The sequence below is a fragment of the Carassius carassius genome, chromosome 22 (genome assembly GCF_963082965.1).
Source record: "Carassius carassius chromosome 22, fCarCar2.1, whole genome shotgun sequence".
NCBI lineage: Eukaryota > Metazoa > Chordata > Actinopteri > Cypriniformes > Cyprinidae > Carassius > Carassius carassius.
Genome location: NC_081776.1, coordinates 17,002,078 through 17,020,996, shown reverse-complemented (window position 1 = coordinate 17,020,996; position 18,919 = coordinate 17,002,078).

Genomic DNA, 18,919 nt, shown 5'->3' with positions numbered 1-18,919 from the left:
AAGAGTAAGTACCCATATATGTTTTAAACGTATGATTTGTATACCGTAAATAAAAAGCCTATACACCACAGCTGTCATTACACGGGCGTTTAGGATTGTATAGCTACACAGGGCGGCTGCGCCTTCAGACAGACCATTAGATACAAATTAACTAAACTTTAATTTGTATTATTCTATTAAGTAAACCAACACAAATATCCATTAAATCTGTAGCAGTTAAGAGCAGCGAGCTATTCTCTATTTTTATTTAGTTGTTTGATTAACCTTTTAAGAAATGCACGGCTCCATTTAATGCACATCCGACATAACTGCTAACTTTCACTTAAAACGTAGCCTAAATCGATATTCATCAAGTTTCATTCTGACATAAATTTGGTATTTGTGTGCTGTCTGAGAGATGACTTCCATGCATGCGTGCTTCAGGTGTCAAGGTCAAATCACCTTTATGTGTAGCCTATAGCGCTTTATACAATTCTGATTGTGTCAAATCAGCTTTACAGTGTCAAACTGGAAAATAGTTAGTCAATAATGCAAGAAGACAATAACAAAGAGCTTAAAATCATTTCAGTGTTTAAACTGACATGCCTTCAACCAGGGTTCCTCAAATCCTGCCCTGGAGGGCCAAAACCCACTGCAGAGTTCAGCTCCAACCCTGATCAACTCTGGATTTCTAATGCTCTTGAAGACATTGATTAGCATGCTCAGGTGTGTTTGATAAACTTGTGGATCTCGTGGGCCAGATTTAAGGATCAATGCCTTAAACATGTGAATGATACACTTTTTCAAGTTCAATTCAAGTTTATTTGTGTAGCGTTTTTTACGATACAAATCACTGGAAAGCAACTTTACAAAAAATTAAGTTTCTATAATATTTAGTAGTAGCTTATCAGTGGTGACTGTCAGTGTAGGTGCATATGGCAGAAACTTTAGGAAAAATTAATACAAGATGTATTCAACCAGATGATGAACACTATTATATACCAGCAATTATTATATGATGCAATCACACTTTAGGCAATATTTGTTAGTTCTGTATGTTGTTTCAGGGTTAGCATCATCTGAGGTCCTCTGAGAGTCAGCATCATCTCTTCTCAGGTGTTCTGGATCCAGACTGGAGCTTGTGTAAATCCCATGGCAAAACAGAGAAACAAATAGACATAATAAGCGTAGTTGCTATTCCAACTAAGTAAAATTAATTAGTTTAACCCAAGCTAAAGAATAATAATGCACATTTGATCAGATACAACTGCAGTCACAAATTATGAGCTGTATTATTTATTTAGCTCTTCTTGTCCTATAGTTGTAAAGCACTGCAGTATCTTTGGGTGCGATGGATGAAACTAAAGTATGAGACACTGTAGAATCTACATCTGTTATTGTATTTCTGATGTTATATTTTATCAGTGAAGAAATTGATAAAGTCATTACTATTAAACGTTGATGGAATATTTCAGTTGGGTGGCGTCTGGTTATTTGTTAATCTAGCCACTGTGCTAAAAAAAAAAAAAAAAAAAAAAAAACCCATATAGTTAATATCAGTGATACGCAGCATGCACAATACAAGGAAATGGTCTGTAATATCCTCACTTTGAGGTACGATATCTATATCTGTAAGATCGATTCCATGCGATATAATTCAGTCTAGTGTATGATTAAAACAATCAGTGGGCCCAGTGACATTTTGCTTGACTCCAAAAGTGTTTAATAGGTCAGTAATGACAAGTCCTTATGCATCATTTGTATTATCAACATGAATATTCAAATCTCTAACAATTAGCAATTTATCATCTGTAACCAAAAGGTCTGAGAGGAAATCTGCAAATTCTTTTAGGAATTCTGTATACGGCCCTGGTGGTCTATACACAGTAGCCAGAGCAAGAGTTACAATAGATTTCTTTTGCATGTCTGACAGTGTAACATTAAGCAGAAGTATTTCGAATGAGTTATACCTGTATCCTGTTTTCTGGGTAACATTGAGAATATTGCTATATATAGCTGCAACACCTCCCCCACGACCAGTCATGCTTATAACAGTAGTTTGGTGGAGTAGACTCATTTAGACCAATATAATCATTTGGTTTTAGCCAGATTTCAGTCAAGCAGAGTACATCAAAAAAATTAAAAAAATTGTTTTTGTTAATTTATTTAAAAATTTTCTGGTTTAATCACGAAAATATTTTTTCTAGATCCTACATTACATTTCTATTTTGATCCCACTATTCAGGGAACAGACACAATAATAGATTGGACAGCGCAAGTACTTATATCATTTAAGCGGGATTGAACAAAAGTAATCAAAGTAGTTATTTGAGAATTGGCTTACTAGTCATATGGACTGAAGTGTCCTTGAGATCTTGTCCGAGAGGAGTTCCGCTCCAACTCTGTTGCGGTGCAGTCCATCGGCACAAAAAAGCCTAGGATGATGGGGTCTCTGACGATCACAGCGTGATCCAGATTGAGAATTCCATCCAGATGGAGAATGAAAGAAGAATGGAAGGGGAGAAGTCATCGCCTGCGGCCTGGCCTGACTCCTCCACTCATGTGGATGCACCCAGGGTCCGTGGTGTCCTGGCACCGGAGTGAAAGATATTTGGGAAGATTGTGTCCTGGGTGCACCGGGCCAGTGCAGAGAAACACATGGAGTAGAAGTGGTGGGACTGTTAGCAGCGCGCAGGAATTAATACAAAATGAACATGCACAAAACTACACTTGCAGATATGTATTGGTATTATTATTGATTCTTTCCAAAGAAGTGAGTGACACTTGAAACTGCACAAGCAGTCACATGGTTATGTGCGAAAACAAAGCTTTGTGAGTCACAGATACATAGTCAGTGTTGACAACTCAGCAGCTTTGTTGCTAGATTTAGCAACTTTTCAGACTACCATAGCAACTTATTTATTTATTTATTTTTTTTTGTCAAAAAGCACCCAGCAACACATTTATACAGCAGTTATTAGCTTGTATACAGGTCCTTCTCAAAAAATTAGCATATTGTGATAAAGTTCATTATTTTCCATAATGTAATGATAAAAATTAAACTTTCATATATTTTAGATTCATTGCACACCAACTGAAATATTTCAGGTCTTTTATTGTTTTAATACTGATGATTTTGGCATACAGCTCATGAAAACCCAAAATTCCTATCTCAAAAAATTTGCATATTTCATCCAACCAATAAAAGAAAAGTGTTTTTAATACAAAAAAAGTCAACCTTCAAATAATTATGTTCAGTTATGCACTCAATACTTGGTCGGGAATCCTTTTGCAGAAATGACTGCTTCAATGCGGCGTGGCATGGAGACTGCTGAGGTGATATGGAGGCCCAGGATGCTTCGATAGTGCCCTTAAGCTCATCCAGAGTGTTGGGTCTTGCGTCTCTCAACTTTCTCTTCACAATATCCCACAGATTCTCTATGGGGTTCAGGTCAGGAGAGTTGGCAGGCCAATCGAGCACAGTAATACCATGGTCAGTAAACCATTTACCAGTGGTTTTGGCACTGTGAGCAGGTGCCAGGTCGTGCTGAAAAACAAAATCTTCATCTCCATAAAGCTTTTCAGCAGATGGAAGCATGAAGTGCTCCAAAATCTCCTGATAGCTAGCTGCATTGACCCTGCCCTTGATAAAACACAGTGGACAAACACCAGCAGCTGACATGGCACCCCAGACCATCACTGACTGTGGGTACTTGACACTGGACTTCAGGCATTTTGGCATTTCCTTCTCCCCAGTCTTCCTCCAGACTCTGGCACCTTGATTTCCGAATGACATGCAAAATTTGCTTTCATCCGAAAAAAGTACTTTGGACCACTGAGCAACAGTCCAGTGCTGCTTCTCCTAGAAGTAGAAAATAGCCTATATATTCCTAGAAATAGCCCATTTCCTGCACACGCCTGTGCACGGTGGCTCTGGATGTTTCTACTCCAGACTCAGTCCACTGCTTCCGCAGGTCCCCCAAGGTCTGGAATCGGTCCTTCTCCACAATCTTCCTCAGGGTCCGGTCACCTCTTCTCGTTGTGCAGCGTTTTTTGCCACACTTTTTCCTTCCCATAGACTTCCCACTGAGGTGCCTTGATACAGCACTCTGGGAACAGCCTATTCGTTCAGAAATTTCTTTCTGTGTCTTACCCTCTCGCTTGAGGGTGTCAATGATGGCCTTCTGGAACAGCAGTCAGGTCAGCAGTCTTACCCATGATTGCGGTTTTGAGTAATGAACCAGGCTGGGAGTTTTTAAAAGCCTCAGGAATCTTTTGCAGGTGTTTAGAGTTAATTAGTTGATTCAGATGATTAGGTTAATAGCTCGTTTAGAGAACCTTTTCATGATATGCTAATTTTTTGAGATAGGAATTTTGGGTTTTCATGAGCTGTATGCCAAAATCATCAGTATTAAAACAATAAAAGACCTGAAATATTTCAGTTGGTGTGCAATGAATCTAAAATATATGAAAGTTAAATTTTTATCATTACATTATGGAAAATAATGAACTTTATCACAATATGCTAATTTTTTGAGAAGGACCTGTATATAATTTTTGTTCAGTTAGGTACACTGTAAGAAAAAATATGTAAAACACAAACACAAAATACAATGTGTAATTTAAAACACAAGTAAAATACCTGTCAAAAATAAATATTTATTGTTCCTTCATATTTACAGTAGCCAACATTGTATTCTATTTTTACAGACTTTTGTGTAGCACACTAACTACCAATACACTGCTTAAAACTATAATTGTTCAGAATGTGCAGTTTTACTAGTTAATAAGAAAATACATAAAATGTGTAACTGTTAAATAATTAAATGTTGTAAAAAAAATCTGATCATAAAGATGTTACTTATGTTACTTTTACAAATTAAAATATTTTACCGTTTATTGTTATGAACAAATAAAATCTTTTAAAAAAATCTTTCTCTGAGATTTGAGTAATCTTGTTGTGTATTCTATGTAAAAACTATGTTTACACTATGTGTAATGGTTATGCAATGACGTCATCACGCAATGACATTTTAGCAACAAATCGATCTGCCTTTAGCAACTTCCCCTTAAAATTAGTTGGCAACACTGCATGTAGTAGAGGGACTATTGAGAGGATCCTGAGCAGCTGCATCACTGCTTTGCGAATTGCACTTCCTCGGAACACAAGAAGACCCTTCAACGGAGAAGATAATTGAGGTCTCTCTTCCTTCAACATTTACAGTACGCTTCTACACAACAAATGTTTACATGTGTTTATTATGGTCAATTCATGTGTAATATCAGACATTTAATGTACTGGTCAGTGTTTAAATGCCATTGTTTATTGCCCTACTGTCTTGTTTTTTTTGTAGAGATAGACTGATATTGGTTTTTCTATAACCAATGCCGATTTTAGAGGTCAGGGTCAGCCAATGGCCGATATGTGCTGCCGATTTTTAGGGCTGATATCTTGAAGTTTTCCCCTTCATTTGCATGCTAAAATGTCACACTAATAATAAGTGGATGCACAACATTTCTAAACTTATCATCATTTATTGAACACTGACTTGATCTAACTCTTGAATCTTAATTTTGTGCACTGCAAGATATTAAAATAAATTATTTATCTAAAGTTAACCAAACAAATCAATAAACTGACCAAGTATTAAATATATTAAAGTGGTAAAAAAAAAAAAAAAAAAAACTGTCAATCATTTACATAGCAGTTTTAGAGCATTTATCAAGCAGATTTTTTCAAGTTTATTGGAACACTGTATCATATTGTGTGACTGTTTTTCTAAGTCACACCATATGATATATTTGTCACACAATATTACATAGACCTTTTTTAAATGATAAATAAATAACTATTCAAAACATATTCAATAAATGTAATAGTGAACATTAAATTTCCTATACAATTAATGCATTTCTTTTAAATTTTATACTTAATTTAACCATGTTACACCATATTTGCAATGCTTTGTCTATTAAAAGATGCAATGTTTTGTCTGTCAGGCAGAAATGTCAGGTAAAGAGAGGACAAAAAAATACAGGCAAAGACTCAATGCTGACCATGCAACTAGAGAGGAAGTCTCAAGATTCATTGGATAATTCATATGCAAATGATACATTGTATGTTTTTTCACTGTATCTGGTTTTACTAATATCTATGAATTTTCAATCTAAAACATTCAACTAATTGTAAATTGATTAGCTTTTTTATTGTTAAACAATTAGAATTGTTGTTACAACACACTCTCCTCTAATTTTAAATTGTTCATGTTGAATGTTCTTGAAGTGAGATGGTGTTTGATTTACCCATATTTCTGAGTTTCTTATAATTTTTTTAAGTTTTAAAACAATGTTAGTATGATTTCTTTGTCTTATTAATGTTAACTGAATTGAATTAATTGAATTTTGAATGCAAACAAAATACAGTTTTTTGCATTGACAACTTGTGGAGTGGTACAGTTCATCATATAGCGTGACACTATATAATTTGGTGGTTTAAAATAATTAATCTAAAATATCTGGAAAGGCTGAGAAGAGATGACTTACTTTGCATAATGATTTAGAAAAACAATACAAAATCTAATGAATCTGCACAAAATAATTTTTTAATCTTAAGATAGTAATGATAACGATTTATGTTCAAGTTAGTTTCTTAGGCAGAGTATATTCCATTTTGATTTTATGTAGAATAACTTTTATGTCACACCATATGACAATTTTTGGCACAAATGCAACAAATTGGTGAATAAATCCAATTTCAAATACAAAATCTAAAAGACCACATATATTTTGGGAAATGCAAGAGCCAGTACAACACAACTCAATATTTTTTATGCCTAATATTTGAAGTAAAAAAGAAAAACTTTTTTCAGGCTTATATGTCTCCCACCGACATATATAAAAATAAATAATAGTAGAATTGAAAACATACTAGCAACTAGCAACATTTGTGTTTGGTATAAATGACACAGAACATCTAAAGTGCATTATAATTTCAAAGTTACATCGCAGTCTGTTCATTATTAAAGTAAAGTACAGTCAACCAAACATTAAAGGTTATACTGGTCAGTTTAAATGGACCTTATACCGGTTCACTCTGTTGTTATGACAAGGACATTTTTTCTCATGTGAAGAGGATGATCTTTTCCATCTTTGTGCGAATTCATTTAAAAGTACAAGCCTGGTTTACATAAAAAAAAAAAAAAATGATAGTTTAACATTCAAATACATTGCGAATATGGAAACATTTGGATTTGTGTCAAACGAGACGTGAGCAATAACCTCCAAATACATCTAGCCAAACCCACAATCGCTCCGTCCCTGTCTGCACGCACACATGCACTGTCACGATCTAATGCACCGTAAATGGCCTCTGTAAAGTTAGTGACGTTTGACATTCATTAGACACTCGTTTTGAGCCCAAACTAACTCAGATAGTCATAAATGTATGCCATTTACTTTGCACAAGGCTTCATTTCTAGGGGAAAAGAATTTACTATTTATAAATGTATAAATTAATTAAAAGATTTAACGACGCAACATTATTATATAAAACCAATACTAAGATGTTCAGAAAAAAAATTCCCATTATTGCACAAAGCTAAGGTTTTTATAATAACCATTTTGTGTTTTACTTTTAATTTATGCAATAATATAAATCTATTAAACGACAACACTATTTGATCTAAAGGTATTGTAACAACCGCACGGATTTCAGGGGAGGCAGAGACCAGCACACTCAGATGGCAGTTAAAACGCAATTCTTTTATTTATTGTTTAAAACATATCACCATCTCTTAAAACACGTTACCCCCCTTTTTCAGTCGAAATGGGTCCACATGCAAAGCAGACAAGCTCATGTCAGGCGAGGAAGATACACTGGAAATCTTTCTAAGTTGCGTCCCTCAACAGACATAATCAGCCCCTCCAGTCTCTTTATCACTTAAACATTTACTGGTTATGTGGTCAAGAGCTCTACTAGCCCGAAATCATATCCCTAAATGTCTAGCACATATACCCCACCACTGACTGTCTATCTTCACCGCCAGAGATACTAATTATCCCAAGCGGCTAACTAGCGTTTCCCCACAAGTAAGAGCTCCCCCTAATCTCTCTCGAACAGTACTCAAAACATCCTTAAATAATCGTCGTCTCCTCTCACATCAGCTGTACACATTAATTTAATTAAGCAACACCTATTCACTCTGATTAAGGTGGCATGTACATTAAAGCACACCTAAATTCCCATAATTTCCTTCTATTCATTAAACTACCCCCCTCCCAGGTGAAAAGGACTCGCCTTCGAGTCAAGCAGATAAGTCATAGTCCCACAAACGGGCTGGTACCCTCCTAGCCCGCGAATGAACATCCCTCAGCAGATCCGTTATTTATCCCAGACCACTCACGGGCTATAGATTCAATAGGTTCAGCCACACAAGAGCTGTCATCAGAAAGGGCTGCAGCCGCATCCAATGTAGGGGCAAGCAACAGGTGGAAATAGAAGGCATCACAGCATCCAGCCCAGGATCAGGGGGCAGAGCAGAGTCAGGAAGTAGTGTAGGGTCAAGATGCAGCATTGCAATTTCGGCCTTCCTGCAAATAAATTAGAAACATATGGCTTAAGATGATTAAAATGCACAACTCGCTCAAGCTCTTTTTCTTTTAGAGCTATTTAATACAAAACATCCGTAACCCACTCAATGACAATAAACGGCCCCACAAAATGCCTTTGTAACTTCGGCACAGTCCCTGCTTACGCACCCTATTTTTCACCCACACCAATTCCCCTTCTGTATAAAACTGATGGGAAACTTTCAAATCAAAACATTGTTTCTGCCTTCCTGATGCTTTCAGTTGATGTGCTTTCACAGCCTCTACTACCGTAGACAAGTTCTCAGCTACTTTCTCCACATAATCATTCGCAGAATCAAAACATTCAATCTCCCCCACTCCCAACACAACATCTACAGAAAAAAACAATCTCTCATCCAAATAGAACCTTATTTGGAGAAAACCCTGTAGTAGTATGTGTACTGCTCCTATTAGCCATCATAACGTATGTCAGGAGCGTGCCCCAATTCTGCTGGTTACTATCCACAAACAAAGACAGCATGGTTGTTTTATGCAACTGCAGCAAGCCACACAACTCGTTAAATAACTTTGATTCACAGTTTCGACAATCTGTAAAACGGCATCCTTCTTCTGCGCCCCCACCAACTCATCCTCAGTCTCCCCCAAAAGAGCTGTTTCACATACAGCACAAACAGAAGCACTAACCTCCAAACATGGATCTGAAAAATCTTCACACTTGGCACCTAATGATGGCAAACCTGAAAGCGCATCCGCACTAACATGCTTTTTCCCGGAGCGGTGCACAATTTTATATTGAAAACTGGCCAACTGTTCAACCCATCTAGCCAGCTGTCCTTCCAACCCCTGAAAGTTATAAAGCCACCTTAAGGAGCTATGGTCAGTACGCAATATAAATTCTGTCCCAAGAAGATAATGCTTGAAGTATTTAGTAAATACTACCAAACTATGCAACTCCTTTTTCGTGGTGGCATACCTGCATTCCTGGTACGTTCCCGCTCCAAGCCATCCACCTCTTGTGACAAAACTGCATCAATGCCCATATCACTCGCATCAGTGTCTAAAATTAATGCCTGATGCGGGTCAGGATATGTTGTCACAAGAGCTGTTTTAAGCTGTAAAAATTTCCGACCTTTCTCCGTGAGGTGATGTAATGGTCACGCAATTTCAGCGAATCCCTCAATAAATCGCCAATAATAAGATGTCAACCCCACAAAACTTCTAAATTCTGTTTGATTCTTCGGTACAGGCCATTGTGTCACCACATCTATTTTAACTGGGTCTGCTCGTATTTTATCAGCCGATATAACGTGCCCCAAATAACGGACCTGAGTGGCAAACAATGTCCATTTAGATGATTTAACCTTCAGGTTTGCATGCCGAAATTTACAGAGGACCCCGGGGTGGGCGATACAAACGTGCCCCTGATGGTCAGCCCATTTGTCTACGGTGCGACCAACCAGGCCATATAGCCCGCTACTGTCAGGCAGCTACTTCCACCAAGAATAGTGGGTCAGCTTCACGTCTGCCCCCTGATATCCCCCCTACCCTAGCACCAGGCCCAGACAATCTCCTTAGCCAGTCAGGAAACTAGCAATCCCCAGTGAGCAGAGCCACACGCTGGGAAGGGATGTGTATGGCTCATTGCATTCTCAAATATATGATAAGTTAGTCAAAAATTGTCCTGTATTGTCTGTTTCTATGGGAGAAGTAACAGTTCCCTGTTTAATTGACACTGGGTCAATGGTGACCACCATCACTGAGAGTTTTTTTCAAGAGCATTTCCATCACCTTCAAAAGAAAGATTGTAGATGGCTTGGGCTTAAGGCCGCTAATGGGTTAGAAATCCCCTATGTTGGTTACCTAGAGTTAGATGTGGGGGTATTGGGGCAATGCATTCCGAGGAGGGGAATTTTAATTGTTAAAGACCCAGAGAAGGGCCCTCTTAAAGACCGCAAGCTTATAACACCCGGGATACTGGGAATTAATGTAATTGGGGAATGCTATCAGGTCCTTTTTGAACAACATAGCTCACAGCTCTTCCACTCCCCTTCTGTGAAATCAGCAGCGCCGGCAGCCCGACGTGCACTGAGACACTGTGAACAGATCCAGGCCATTGTAAATGCAACGAAGCCGTTTAAAGTGAAAGTCCATGGGAAAGGGGCTGTCTGTAGAAGGAGTGGATGCCGAGTTGCCATATCCTTCATACTGATATTAATTATACTATTACATGATTTCTTGTTTGACTATTAATCAAGTTATGGCAAGAGTGAAATGTGTAACTTTATGGGCGCTTATGAGATATTAAAGAATCCTGTTATACCCTGTATTTCTTTTCCTCAAGATTAATGTCCACATATTATGTGTGTGTATCCAACCGTAATGATAAGACACTTGCCAGTGCTAGAAAGCCTTGAATTTTAGATAAGTTCTCTGTGTATGTTTGTTAGTATCTGTCTGTACAGGGAGAAGCTCAGACAGTCCCAGGACAAACGATCAACTGCCAGTGTCCAGCGTATCAGATATACGTCTTTGGAGAGTTTATCTAGGTTTTGGAACCAATCAGAATTTTGTTGACTTATGTTTTGACGCAATTAGTATCCTCTGTCAGGGTATAACTGTGGTTGATTTTGAGTTGTACGGGGGCGGCCTACGAACTCCGTCGAGAGTATTGAAGCTGACTTCTGCTGATGAAATTGCAAACTATTTTCTTCAAGTAAAATTATTATTATTAATTGAACTCATCTCTGACTCCTGGTCTTCATTGCGACATATCTGGTCCTTGGGTTGTAACTGTTAAATTACCCCAAAACTGTCTTGAGGCAGGAGCCCTAACCATGGTCCCGGTTACATTCCCCCAGCTTGAGCCCGTAGCATTTTTGCTGGAGCCCTTGGGCTTTGATGAGGAGCAATTGCCTGAAGGCCTACTGGTATTCCCCACCCTGATGCCAGCGAGAAAGGGTTTGGTATATGCACCTGTAGTGAATGTTGGTAATACAAAGGTATGGTTGCCCCCACGCCACCCTATTTGCACTGTACAAGTTGTGGCTGCGGCTGTGACAGGAACAGCTGCCTCTATATCAGTTGACCCTTCTTGGGAACAGTGTCAAGCTTATGTCTCCACTCAGGAGGTGGTTGAGTGTTGCAGTTTCCCTGAGTTCACGGTGCCAGATTTCCCTGGGTTGACCCAGCAACAAGCAAGTGAGGCAAGGGCCCTCCTTGTCCAGTATAGTAACATCTTTTCCCAAGGGGAGGGAGACCTAGGATGCACGTCTTTAATCAGCCATGAGATTCCCCTGTTGGACAATGTTCCTTTTCGGCAGCCATACCGTAGAATTCCACCCTCCCAGTATAAAATGGTAAAGGCACACATCCAACAGCTCCTGGATAGTAAAGTCATTAGGGAAAGTAGCAATTCCATATTCTTCTCCGATAGTCCTGGTGACCAAGAAGGATGGGAGTTTGTGCCTTTGTGTAGATTACAGGCAGTTAAAAACCCGCCGTGACGCATATCCCCTTCCCCGTATAGAGGAATCGTTGGATGAACTTTCAGGAGCAAGATGGATTTCCACCTTAGACCTCACAAGTGGATATAATCAGGTTCCAATGGTGGAGCAGGATAAATCAAAGACTGCCTTCTGTACACCTTTTGGCCTGTTTGAGTTCAACAGAATGGCATTTGGACTGTGTAATGCCCCTGGAACGTTCCAGCGTTTGATGGAGCATATGTTTGGCGATTGCAGATACCAGTCCGTTTTACTGTACCTGGACGATGTGGTCGTCTTTTCCGCTACTGTTCAGCAGCATCTGGAAAGGCTGAGAGAGGTATTTTCCCGTCTGCAAAAACAGGGACTAAAAGTAAAACTGTCAAAATGCCATTTCTTCCAGCACCAGGTTAGTTACTTGGGACATGTGGTCTCTGCTGGGGGAGTTTCCACGGATCCTGCCAAGATAGAGGTGGTCAAGGAGTGGAGACGCCCTGGACACCTGGCAGAATTGCGATCCTTTCTCGGGTTCGCAAGTTATTATCGGTGCTTCGTGGAGGGATTTTCAAAGTTGGCAGCCCCACTTCATCAGTTGGTAGGTAGACTCAGCGGACCTCGAAGAAAGGGAAAGACCCTCCCAGTTCCCCTGGAATCGGCTTGGGACGAAGGATGTGAGCGAGCATTCCTGTCTCTGAAAGAGCGACTTACCTCGGCTCCAGTGCTGGCATATGCCGACTTTAAGAAGCCCTTCATCTTGGAGGTAGATGCCAGTTACGGAGGCCTTGGTGCGGTCCTCTCCTAAGAACATGAAGGGAAAGTACGTCCAGTCACATTTGCCAGTCGGGGACTCAGAGCTGCTGAAAGAAATATGGAGAATTATAGCTCCATGAAGCTGAAACTACTTGCGGTAAAGTGGGCAGTAACGGAGAAGTTCCGTGAATATTTGCTGGGGAACCATTTCTCAATATTTACTGACAATAACCCCTTGAGCCATCTGCTTACAGCAAAGCTGGGCGCAACCGAGCAGCGGTGGGCTTCCCAGCTGGCGTCATTCAACTTTACCCTTAGATATCGGCCAGGCAAGAGCAATCAGAATGCGGATGCGCTTTCTCGTCAGTGTCTAGAACGCTTCACCTTCGGGACAGAGGTCCCCGCATTGGGTGCATTGACCAGACCTGGTCCAATGCCTGCTATAGAGGGCCAATGCAGGGAAGTGGTGGCCTTACTGGGGCGTTCACCTCAGGATCACAGCTTGCTTCAGGAAGCTGACCCAGTCATTGGACCCTTGAAGAAGTACTATCAAGAAGGGCGACGGCCAGGTGCAAGGGAGCGTGAAGCGTTACCCAAATCCAGCAGAGCCCTGCTCCAACACTGGGATCGCCTAGTCGACGAAGGAGGTGTTCTTTATCGCCTGATTTATGTAACAGGGGGAGGTCCAGAGACTCTCCAATTATTGCTGCCCCAGTACCTGCAAACAGCACCAAGGCATGGAAAGAACACTCCAGCTACTTCGGAGCCGATGTTTTTGGCCTAGTATGACTAAGGATGCTGAACAGTGGTGCCAGCGGTGCCAACGATGTGTTGTAGGGAAGGCTGTCCAGCCCAAGGTTCATACATATTGGAGCACAATGCAGGCCACTCGACCAAATGAAATATTAGCTCTGGACTTTATTCTGCTAGAGCCGGCCAGTGATGGACGAGAGAATGTCCTGATCCTTACAGATATTTTCACGAAGTACTCGCAGGCGATTCCTACTAAGGACCAAAAAGCACACACTGTGGCCAGGGCCTTGGTGCAAGAATGGTTCCATAGGTTTGGTCCCCCAGCTCGTATACATTCCGATCGGGGACAAAACTTTGAGAGCCTCCTGATCCAGCAACTGTGTCAGATGTACGGTATACAAAAGAGCTGTACCACTCCATACCACCCTCAAGGGAATGCCCAGTGTGAGCGGTTTAACCGCACACTGACTTGCTGCGTACCCTACCCAAGACAGAGAAGCGTCGTTGGCCACATCATCTGTATCAGCTCACCTTTGCTTATAATGTTACCCCCCACCAGACCACAGGGCATACCCCATATTATCTGATGTTTGGCCATCATCCAAGACTGTCGGTTGATTTTTTTGCTTGGTACTAGGGAGGCTGTCCCAGACACCAACAGCTTAGAAGAATGGGTTGAAAAGCACCAGCAAAGCTTCAGGATGACTAATGAACACGTCAGACAGAGATCAGAAAAACTGGTCCTCAGGCGTAATCAGAGCCATAATGAGCAGGTGAACGATGCCGGGTTCCAAGAAGGGGATTTGATCTGTATGCTGCCCTTCTGGGGCAGGAGCGGTATATATGGTGATCTCTGCAGATGTAGGTGGACCTGTTCGACAGATGCATCGTTCTGAGTTGCGTATCGTTCCTGCGGGATTGAGGTTTGGGCCAGGTGGGTTCCCTGGTCCTGCTCGGGGCGAGGAGACCCCCAAAGACCCTCCAGCTGGGGACGATGGTGATGCCCGAGACGTGATCATATGGTATGGTGCTGAAGCAGAGCCCCAAGCTGTACCTGCTTTAACCGGCACCTTAGCGGTGGGGGAAATGGGCGTTGAAGATACAGCTGCGGTGCCTGCGGACAATACTGTGGCCATGCACTGTTCAGCAAGGTCTACAGCAGGACAGCATTCCAATCCTTACCATCTACCCCGGTCGACTAGTGGTATAAATTATGATTCATCAGGAATAGAGGGTGACGTCTACCGAACATGAGGTATCATCATCGGGCCGCCGATTCATTTGGAGGGGGTGGATTGTAGCCTGTGAGTTCAAGGCATTCTATGTTGCCCTCTCTCTTTTCCCTCTGTCACTGCTTCCGATCGCTTTCACTCCCTCTCGGGTTGCTATGGTACCTAATGTGGGTGGGAGTGGTCGGAAATTGAGAACAGGCAGGTTTATAGGCACCTGGGGTCCTCATGCCGGGGGCGATACACTGTAGTTAGCTTGTAACGTGTCAGAGTGCAGCAGTGTTTCAGGGTGCTGTTTGTAGCGCAAGGTATGTCCAAACAATCCGTGTTTTATGACTAATTATTATTATTTGGGTTCAGTGCACTGATCTTATTGTTTTAATGGGTTAAGAGGCTGCAGAGTGTTTGCCAACGGCGCTATTGTTTGTGTGTGTGCACGCTTCCGAAACAACATGTTTGGAATGCCTAGACTGACAAGCACAGAGGAGTGCTCCGTGACCCTGGGGAGATTGTGAAGTGCCGGAACACTGTCTGCTCACCCAATAGCTAGATTGTAGGCAGGTATGTTATGGCTATGATTATAATGTGTTTGGTAAAACGTGTAATGCAGTTATGTGCTTCATGGTCTTTGCTGAAAGGGGTAAGGGTAGAGGACTTTTTCTCTCAGTAATGTTATCGGCGTGGGTGCGTGTGTTTAACAGCTATATGTAATAGACTGACTTATTATGAATTTTAGGCGCACAGAGCTCTCAACTGAGTTTTTTTTTAATTTTGTTTGTTTTTTAGAGGCTACCACAATCCGATTGTCGGCTGCTGTTCTCTTGAATGTGTGTAGAGGTGTAAATGTGTATGAATGTACAGGTGCTGTGTTTTTTTTGTTAGACACGTTTCCAATTTGTTTATGTTTTCTTTATATTTTTTTCCCTTTTCCCGCTACCCGGTGGGTTGTAAAAGATTGGTGTTAGTGAACTGATTGTGACCACTGGCTAGCTCTTTCTTTTTTCTGTTGTTTGTTCCTTCCCCCTCCATAGTCATAGTCTTGGGGTGGATTGGGTCCATAGGATAGACTAGCTTATCAGGTTCTAGTCTGGTTTCCTTAGTGTTTCACCCGTTTTGAACTGATGTGTGCAGTGTAGTGCTGTGATGTGTGCATCAAGGGGCATGATTGCCGTGGTTATGTAGGCTGAGTTTGTAGTGTTTGTTCTACCATAAAAGCGGTGTGCTTTAGTTCACTTGTGGTACTGAAACCTAGGCTTGGTCCAGCTTGTAACCCGGAGCCCGCCCTCCTATGGCTTATCCCTATGTCAAATTATGCAATTGTTATTTATTGACAACCAAAAGCGACTGAATTTTAATTAAAGATAAAATAAAGATTGTATCTTTCTACTTTGCTAAACAAAGCCTGTGCATGTGCTCTTTTTGTAAAAGAGCCCCCTTGCCATTACGGGTTGTGTCCAAGGGGTGGCGTAGTTAGCATTGCCATAGCCCTTATGGGGGGCTACACATTATTAAAATGTAAGTCTGTCCTGACGAAGAAACCTCAGGTCAGCAGTCCAAACTGTACCATAATGCATTAATCTGCTTTAGTGAAGAAATCGCAAAATTGTAGTATCGTATACACTGTTTCTGCCAAAGAAATGTCAGTACAGTGTTACATAAAGGTAGATTTGAGTGATCTCCTCTTTCTACAGCGTCAAGGCCTTATAGATTATAAGTAGATCGATGCGATTCATCTACATTTTGACTGTATGCACACAAGGCTTGCAACCTGGTGGTCATTACTGTGTTTCACTCGCTGAGTGAAACTAAAGGTGTAATACTGTACTTCAGTATTCATGTGTAAGACACACACAAAACTACATAAATGTTTAAACCGGCTTTAACGTACAGCAAACATGTTTTGTTATTCTTAAACAAGTGCAAGAAGTTTATTGTGGAATAAGAGAAGCACTCACAGAAGTGCTTATTTAATGCAACAAGTCTTAAAGGACTGAACACACCTCGTTTTAAAACTGTGGGCAACTTCTTTGACACTAAACTGTTTGAATTGCATTGGTTACCATGACAACGACTTGTCACAGGAAGTGCTAACTCCACATACTGTAGCACACACGTCACCAGCTGGGTCGATGTTGTAAACAGACCACCTTAAGCGGCTAAGCTAACACGACTTAGCATTGTTTCATCTTAGGCTAATTACCGAATAGCTTTAACTATTAGGGTTAACATCCTTTACTTGAAGCTTTTAAATACAGCATGTGTGTATGCAGTGTGAAGTAATTTGAATTTTTCTTAATCCCTGGTTTCTGATTTTTCACTTCAATTCTTCTCAGCTAATGTAACAAACTCAGATGTATCCTTCCTGAATGCTGTTGCTCAGTTACTAGCTAATTAAATCTAAATGTAATTACAGTTAACTGTTTATCTAGAGAAGAAGTTATTGGGGTTTTTTTAATAACACAGTGAAGAACACGCTACGAAGGGTGGGGCACACACATGGTATGGTCTAAGCATGGGAGTTGAACACGCAGCAGCTGTTTCCAACCATGGTGTATTGCCCAACCCACATCTTGCTGTTAATCACTAGTGCTACTGATGGTTCCTAATAATCAGATTTATTACCCTGTTTTAATAATAGCAGTAAGCTATTTTTAAATCAATTTACATTTTATACCCCCTTTGGTTCCATTTAGGTTTGATGTTCTCAATCAATTTTATTTCTGATTTGTTTATTTTCAACATGCGCTCTAATTTTATGACCGTGTAACACAAGTCACCTAGACCAATACTGGAGCATAATTATAGTCTTGAGCACCAACTAATAAGCATAATCTGAATAGGAATGCTCTCCTCTTCCTTTTCCCTCCTCTATTTCACTTCCTCAGAGATCGAGCCTGTTGTGAACTATCAGTAAGTTCTGAGTGATAATTTGACTATAAGAACAGTCTTAAGTCATCAATTAAAACTCTGCTTATGCCCCTTTCAGCAAACATATCCTGGCCCAAACCTATCTTAGCCTTCTTTTATCCACAGCTAAGATAATAACAGAATACTTCACCAGCTAACCACACCTGGCAAAACCTAGCTGTAAAACCGAGCTCCACATTCTGTTCGATCTTGTATTAGTCTCTCGCCCCTTACTCTTAACATGAGTTTGCCAAGATGTTGCAGATGCTCAGTCTAACTGCCCAGCTGGCAGACCAAAAGGAATGGCCAGGCGTGGTGAGGAACACCCGTCTACCCAGGGCTGCAGATAACCTACTGCACCAGAGCCGAAAGCAACTAGACAACAAGGGTACTACTGACTCATGACTCAAGCCAGAGTTATGACTACAAAGAGATCACCAAGATTAGTCTGAAACAGGAGGTAAAGGATCTCAAGCAACAGATTACGGATCTTACAGATCCCACAAGGACCCCTGCAGAATGGAGTTACAGGAGGAAACCAACAGATTTCAAAAGGTTCTGACAGCTGCTGAACAACAAGAGCAGCTGGAAAGGCAGCCAGAAATGACCTGGAAAAGCTGGAAAAACTCTAGACGAACTTGACCTGTCCAGAGAGAACTCAGGTAGTCTTATAGGCTGCAAAAGGAATAACAGTGGGAGAGTTACTCTACTTCCTCATCCTTGCTCAGCAGTGCAAATTCCCTCAGACTTGCTACGTGGGACGAGCCAAACTACGAGGGACGAGCCAGCACTTTCTGCTTAACAATTTAGCAGACAGAACCATAATACCTCCAGCAACCACAGAGAGGAGGGGGTCCCTTCCAAGCATCCCTGCTGCAGTGCATGATGTGACCAACAGAAACCTCAACACGCTAGCAAGCAACATCCCAGCATTCACATAACCAGGAAAACAATAGTTTTCCTACTTTGTGTAGTACAAGCAGTAATTTAGAATGGTGGCATCATTTTAAACATTGCTTGCAAGCAGACCCAGTAATCAATCTTATGCGTCTGTCTCATAAGTTTTAGAAACTTCTGTGTGCACCAGTTTCTGATCAAAATCAGATAAAACTAAAGCTTGAATGTGCCTTCCTACAAGCAGAAGAAAGTTTTCAGTGCTATAATGTGTTTAAATCGTACAATAAGAAACTAATCTGATTTTAGCGGAGAAACCCTAATTTCTGTTGTTAG